We start from the raw sequence: 8564 nt of genomic DNA, 5'->3' as shown, positions 1-8564 counted from the left end.
ATCAACAAGGATATGCAAAAAAAAACATATATATTTACCAAAAACTTAAGCAAATAAGGACGGAATGAAATTCCTTAAAATTGTACTTTTATATCTGAAAAAAAATACTTAACTGAGCCCCGGCCCAACCCTCTATGTATTTTGATAATAATTAGTATTAAATGACAAATGATTTGCAAGAAAACAGAAATCAGCACACTCACAAACACCCTCACCCACACACACCCATCACACATACACACACACACGCAGACACGATGATTGTGCAGATTACATATTACCTTTTTTTAATCTAAGTAGATAATAATAAAGCAATATTGACTGGCCTCGGGGCGATACGACATATATCGCCCAAACTAGATTTATATCGCCCGAGTCGTAGACGAGGGTGATATCAATTTAGTGAGGGCGATATATGTCCTTTCGCCCCCAGGCCAGTCAATATTGCTATTATTAACCAAATCAGACATCTAGAGCCAAATCGTTAAAATTTAGATATTTTGAATTTTTAGAATGAGAATCTAGTTTCTCATGTTGAGCAGACTGGGCTTCTGAACTTTACCATTGTGACGTAATTGAAATGACGCGTCCCTGGCCTAGGGACGCAGTATCCAGCGTTGTCTCAACTTCATTACCATTATGACGTATAGCACTGCGCGGTTCAAGGACGCGAACAAAAACGCGTAGAATAGCCGGATGTAAGCGCTGCCTTTTATTGCCCGCCACATTTCCACGCATTTTCTCATTGACTTTCCTGAGCGGGCAATAAATTGGGCCCGTGGATTAACAATTGGAATTTTATTGACCGGCCATTCGATCCCAGTGTTAAGCAGGCAACAATGTTTCAAAGTTGCCCTGCTCAGATGTCTGATACGGTTAATAATATATGATGGTATCCAAAAACTGACTACTAATAATCACCCAAAATGTCCAAATACGTAACATAAATATTGTCGAATGCAGTAGGCCTAATTGTCGCATACATTCGTAATTCCGAAGGTTCAGTTATTCCGAAGGTTCGTATTTCCGAAGGTTCGTAATTCCGAAGGTTCGTCAATCCGAAAACGAAATAAGGTTCGTTAATCCGAAAATTAAATAAGGTTCGTATTTCCGAAAATGAAAATAATTCATTTTGGTAACAAAAACGATATTGTCATTACAAGATTACACAATATTATGCAATGATCGCTACGCTCGCAGAAATGAAACGTAAATATATAGCGTTAGTGATCACTTTAAAAAAATTGCTCAATTTAATTACTACAAAACACACAACCTCTTGCCCCTATTGGCCCTTTTTTTTTGCTTCCCCCTCCCCCCCCAAAAAAAAAGGAAAATACGTTCCGCCGCCAGTGGTTGAAACACGCATCGTCTTCATGACTAACTGCAAAAAGTTCTTAAAATATCCCCTTTAGATCAGGTCAGAGATTTAAAATTTCTGTTCGCGCTTCTTGCTCGTAGTTATTACCTAAATTTAGTTACATAGGCATTATTCTCGTTTTGAAGATCACAAACATATTGCCCATCATATTAAAAAACAAATATATAGCTCGCGCTCGCATTATTTAAAAAGGTTTATCATGTTATTACATAATTTTATAAAGCTAATTATTGACTGTTAGGACTACCCTTTCAAAGAAACAAAAATCAACTTTAAGCTGCCGATCGAGGAAAATAATTTATGGCTGAAAAAAAAATCCCCCCCCCCCTATTTGACGAAAGTTGGATCCGCCGGGAGGGAGGCAGGGGGCACTTGCACCCAAAGAATGAAATAAAAACAGGGAAATTAATATTTTCCAAAATGGGAAAGTTCCTTTTTCAAAAATAAATATACCGTTTTTCATGTTTTTTCGAAATGAAATACTCTTTTTAAAATATACAAGTTAAGTTAAGTTTTCAGGCTGAAGTATTGCAAATTTTCAGCTTGCGCTTCGCACTCTCATTCGATTGGTGAAATATGCATCCTAAAGAGGTCACTAAATGCTTTCTTTAACAGGTTCCTTTTCTGGTCAGTATGTTTAGGCTCGCGTTTTGCGCTCGTGTTAATTCTTTAGTTAGATGCACATCTTTTTCATGTTTTTAATGACAGCAGAAATCTGCTCGGATTTTTAAAAACTTATTTTCATTTTTTATTGAAATAACCTAAAGTTTTAGCTTGTGATTCACGCTCGCAACACCTCGCAATAATGCCATTTTAAGAATAATTGACCCCAAAAAACGTTTTACAACTTCACCTTTGAATTTGTTTTTACCAAGCCGCTCGCTCATTATACCCTCTCCCGAAAAATAAAGCCTAAATATACATTTTGCCATAATAAGAAGTCACTTCAAAAAAAGTGTTTCTCTACTTAATCACTATCAAACACACAATGACTTCAAGCAGATGATAATCTTAAGGTGAAAATATCACCAAAGTGCCCATTTTGACGTATGAGCTTCATTTTTTGGCTTTACCCCCCAACGAAAATTCGTTCGGCCGCCCTTGCCTTCCCATCCTCATAATAATTGAACGGCAACAGTGTCCCCCGCCCACCCCACCTTGTCCCTGATTCTGCTTTCCCGGTCTTCATTTTTCGGATTAACGAACCTTATTTTGTTTTTGGATTAACGAACCTTCGGAAAAACGAACCTTATTTCGTTTTCGGATTAACGAACCTTCGGAACAACGAACCTTATTTCGTTTTCGGATTAACGAACCTTCGGAACAACGAACCTTATTTCGTTTTCGGATTATCGAACCTTCGGAATAACGAATCGTCGGAATTACGCCACAAATGTTCGGATTAACGAACCCTTTTTCGTTTTCGGATTAACGAACATCGAGGTACAGGCAATTTACGTGTTTCGGAATTACGAACCTTCGGAATAAAGAACCTTCGGAATCACGAAGCTGCGGAATTACGAAGTGTAACCCCTAATTGTCACCCTTAGGCCTATATTACAAAAAAATTATCTCTCCTTTATTGTGTTTTCATTCTTGGTCAAAAAGCGAACCATGACGTTCAGTCATGAATAATCAATTATTTTAAAGATGATTACTTCTACACTTTCCGAAACAAATAAAGCTATAAATTCATATGCTACGCTGAGCCAATGATCTTTTACCTGCTTTTTTTTAAATCGCGGAAAGTGACTGTGCAGATGGCAGAAAACGGCTAAAATTACCTGCGTTATATGTTAAGTCAATGACCTTTTACACAGTAAACTCTATGTTGATTGTAGATAATGATGGGAACGAAATATTAACACATAAACTACTGCATTGTAAAAATCCCAAGGTCATGAAGGTTTAGTATGGGGTAATACCATGGACCTATTAACATGATTAATAGGTCCATGATCTCATGGCAGAGCAATCCTGAGAAACAATAGGTGCTATAATATACTCGGTGGATGAATTGTTCCAAGGTTATTGAATAGACCACAGTGATATAGAAATACATATCTAATACTTATTAATTATATGATTTCTCGCGTCAACTGCTAAGCAGGGTGCTTAGAAAAGATGACAAAGTGTATTTTTTTGTAATTTTCTATGAATAAACATCAGAAAATATGTGATATGTATTCCGGTAGCCATATTTATGTGTTTGGTGTTAAATTTCCAATATCAAACATGTCTAAACTGGCAAAAATTGACATTTTACTAGGGTTTTGTTCCAAAAGGAGCTAAATCCATGGGAAATAAGGTTTTAAAAAATCTGTAAAAATCTATAATGAATACTAAATGTTTGAAATCTTGATTTATTTAATCTAAGATGTTAGTACTACCATACAGAAAAAAAAATAAAAGTGGATATAGCTCCTTTTTTAACAAAACTCTTCCAAATGATAAAAAAAAGGATGTGATAATTAATGAAATGGGCACTTGGTGTAACTGGTCTATTATGGTCAAGAAAAAAAATCGAAGTCTACCTCGAATTATCCCACCTTAAATACATGCCTAGGTGACAAGATATACATAACGTGGCAATCTATGATTATGTCTACCTTACTTATGTGTTTAAATGGATAATGATATGAAAAAAAACTGACTAATTGTTAACCGCAATGTCAAAGCACCTCTCGTCAATATTGTCGAAGTCATTGCCTGTTAGTGACATCAGCGCTTGGCAATTTTCATTCTATTATATCAGTAAAACATCGTTAGAATATTCTCATCCAGCTATCCATCAATTCCTATGGTTTAAACCTAGTGATTTTGATACAACATTCCATAGGCTGCTAATATCCCATCTTCCTTGGGTTTTCTTTCTCTGTCAGAGTACAGCCATGAAGTGTGTAAAGAAGTGGTATTGGTGTCATTTTACCACATTTGGTCACGATGTTGTCATTCTCATAATATTGCTTCCGTAAAAAATAGTTTTTTTTTTCCTTATGGAAAAAACACAACCTCCGGGTGGAGGGGGGGGGGGTGTCTGTTAAATATCCCTATCCATATCTATTAGGAGAAAGTGGGACATCCACAATAATATTTAAAACCTCAAATTAAACAAGGAAATGGAATGTTGATAACACTCCTTAAATGAGCAAGAAAGTGCATGCAATATTCTCAACTCATTAAAATGAACAAATAAAAAACGTGAATACAAGAAAATAAAATCCTTTTTTTTAATCGGAATAATTACTTATTTTGACGATTAAATACTTATAATATGCAACATTTATATACCGCTTAATGCAATGTTTATAAGCGCTGCATACTATTACATCGGCTTTATCAAGGCTGCCCTGATCGAGCTCTCAGGTATTTAGGAATTTGCTTCCTACCGGACACACATTTACTACACGTGGATGGGGAGTGCATGGCGAATGTAGATAAACGATTTGCCAAAGGGCATGAGTGTCATGGTGGGATTCGAACCCCGGACCTTGTGGTTCAAAATCCGGAGGCTTATCCACTGAGCCACAACGCTTCTCCTTTACTTATACACCTTACGGAAAGAGAATAGAGCTATAATCTCAAGAGCTATGCTTAACCATGATCTTTACCTGTTTATGAAAAAAAAAAACGCTGCAGATCAGAGGCAGAAAAGAGCTAAAAATACTTGTGTTATTCTAAGTCAGTGAACTTTTACCTCATACAATTTCATTGCTGATAATAGATAATAATTGGATCTATATTTTAACTCATTAGGCCTACTACTGCATTTGCCGAAATACAAAGAATACACGATAATCATACGCCTGTAGCGAATGTAGTAATACTGCACCTCATAGCAGAGCAATCTTGAGAAATGACAGGTGTTATTATTCGGTGGTTGATGAGTTCGATATACACACTATAGAACATAACTGATATTGAAATACATATTTATGTACTTATCATCCGATATCACGTGTAAATTGTATTCTAATCACGTGGCAGGCCGGGCACGGATATTCAGATCGCAAGATTGAATAAGGGGCAAGAAACAGTCAACTATAGTAAAATTGCCATTAACTGAATGAAGCAAGAGGATGTGAGAATTAACTTAATGGGCATTTGGTCGAGCTGGTAAATTATGGTAAAAAAATGACTCCAAAGATAAATACATACCCAGATGGCAAGATTTGGTAATAATATATGGCATTGAAAATGATGGCAATGAAAGTCATGGTTGTGTCTAACCTTAATTTTTAAATTTAACCAAGTAATAATAGATACATTTAATGATATCCAAATTCTGACTTATAATTACCCCCGATGTCCAGCCACTTGACATCAATTTATTATCGAATGCATTGTTTGTTACTGCTATGTTGATTATACTAATTATGTAAGTTTTACAACATAAAAGGAAAATCATTGTCATAAATTAATTTCTCGTAATAGAGAACCGTGGAAGAATCGTATCATGGATGTTTTTGTGCTTTTTGTATATATATTTAAAAAAAATGTCTATTACCCTTATGCTAGTTAGCTTATTATGCTGGTTGCGATGATTATAATGAATGCTTTACTTAAAAATAAAAACTAGCATCATGACTAAATTCCTCGTCACAGGAGGCCTTAGTAAATTGTATTACTTATGTTTTCAGTCTTTCCTGTTTAAGATTATAATAATATTTCATGTATAAAGTTGACTAATTACATTATTATGCCTATAAAACTTAATTGAAAAAAAAAACGCATATGGTTTGTAATGTGGCAACTACGCTAAATTTACTTCAAAACCCTTGTGGATCACAAATCAAGCAGAAAACCTTTTCCGTGAATGGAATATTTACTATAAGGGAATCTTGGGAAACAACAAGTGTCATTGTACTGGGGGGGGGTCATTTGGATACATACAGGTATTGAATCATCAAACCCCGTGGCTCAATAGTTCTCAGATCAACACTACAGACCATCTAGACCAACATTAATATTAAAGTATAATTTTCCACAGCTGAGTGCATCACGTGTCAAATACATTATGCTTAACACGTGCAAAACACTGCATGATGTACAATTTTAGAAGGTTGAATAAGGGACAACAAACTTTCTCATAGTAATTCCATCACTGAATGCAGGTGACGTTTGAACAGTAGTAAATTTCTCATTAATAAGCAACAGTAACAAGACTTTACTTCGGAATGAAATTCGGGGACTTTTTCTCAAGGAGGTGTCTAAAAATGAAGAAAAAAAATAATTGTTGAAAATCGATGCCTTTCTGTTCATAAGTCAATTTTTTTTATAATTTCATCCCCCTCCTCAGAAAAATAGAAAAAAAATCAATAAACAACCACTACTTTGGCATTTGAATGCTAGAATGACGATAGTCAAGAATCACCATGATCACCGGCGGATGCAGGAGAGGGACACATCCGGTCCCTGCCTCCCCCCTTTTGAGTCATAGCCAATATTTTTAATGTAAATAATATGTCTTTCATCCACAAGTGTGGCCGCCGCCCCTTTTGGGTGTCACAGCGAATACTTCTAATGGGAATATGTCATTAATACACAAATAAGGAGCTTTTTTTTGTAAAAACCACTTTCAATTTTTTTAGAAAATAGCATTGAATTGATTTTGTACCATACGATTATGTAAAAAAGCTGCTTGCATAAGACGTATCAAATCAAACAATCAAAATTATAATAACCTTTTATTCTTTTATCTATTTCTTGGCAAACCTTCGGCAATATTGTCTATAATTTTCTTGCTATTTTGGCAAGATTTTCTTTTTGTCAGTGTGAACTTCCTCTTTTGATGTTTGGCTTCGGAGTGTACAGTTTTAGTTGGTGAAGGGGGGAAGGAAAGTTACTGGCCATGCTGAGTGTGAATACTTGTAGCCTCTAAATGAAACTCCCAATTTTATCCCAGCAATTAAGTTGTTAAATGGTGTGCCGTTTTCAGTGAAGCGAAATCGCTCATGAACATGATGAATAAAGGGTTAGGCTGCACGGGCAGCATATCATTTTCAATCTTTTTCATTAACCAGTCCTTCCGCCCCTCCCCCTCCCCGTTCCTTAGCACACTTTACATGTTTTAGGCGTCCATTTCATTTTTTATTCCAGCTCCCAGCTAGGAGCCTCCATTTACAGAGGGTTATCGGACTTGTTCGTTCTTATAAGCCCCTCATTTCAAAAACAACTTCCATTATTAAGCAAAGTAAGGGTATGGTTCAAGATCAAGTACATTAAAGAACAATTGGACTGCCAACGATGAAAACCATTATTAACGGTTATTTACAGACTCTTATGACCGGGAAAAAAATATTTTTATATTCAAATCTTCTCTTCTTCAAAAACGTAAATTGGTATGGTTAGCATGATTAGTAGTTGCTTACATTCATACAGATATTTACCCCCAATATACCACACGTGCATGCTCACGATTCGTTTGCAAGGGGACGGAAGGGGAAACAAGGGGGGGGGTTCAACTTTTCCTACAAACAATATATACGAATCACGTTTTCGCTGCGTGTTCATGTACATCATCCGAAGTTTTGGCCAACATCAAATTTATCTTCAGTTTTGAAAACGTGAATTAAAGACCTCGTGATCACCTTTGTCCCGATCGACTCTGTACTCAGCATCGTCTTGGGAAAGCCTCATCTGTTACGTTACACCAACATATCCATGATACATACCAGTGAAACCTGACCCCTATAATAGTCTTCCAAGTGACATAACATTAGTAGGACAGGAGTCGGTTTCATTGACAGGACTGTACAATTACTCGGGATTCCTTTTTTGTCAATGATAAAGCTCTAGTGGGTAGTCATGTGAAAAACTAATAACCAACACACACAAAATGTTTATGGGTAAACTATAGGTGAAGATGTTGTGTGTCGTACGTGATGCAGAAATGTCCCGTACGACAAGCTTCATTTTAAGCTAATTCACCTATGGACAACGCATTTTTCGCATTTCTATCCAATATTACCACAAAGCAAATTGAAGTTCTTCGTTCGTTTGGACAGCAGGTTGAAAAATGTAAAAAAAAATGGCCGATTTTTCTGGCATGGAATCACCCATTTGAACATTCTAGTAGAAGGATAGATACATACATGTTGAGTTACTACCACATTCAAATTGCTAATGAAATTACGCTTTTTAAAAAAATGATATACCCCCCCCCCCCATTCAAATCAGCCAG

Source organism: Lytechinus variegatus, chromosome 19 (assembly GCF_018143015.1).
Source record: "Lytechinus variegatus isolate NC3 chromosome 19, Lvar_3.0, whole genome shotgun sequence".
NCBI classification, from domain to species: domain Eukaryota; kingdom Metazoa; phylum Echinodermata; class Echinoidea; order Temnopleuroida; family Toxopneustidae; genus Lytechinus; species Lytechinus variegatus.
Note: the sequence above shows the minus strand (reverse complement) of the source record.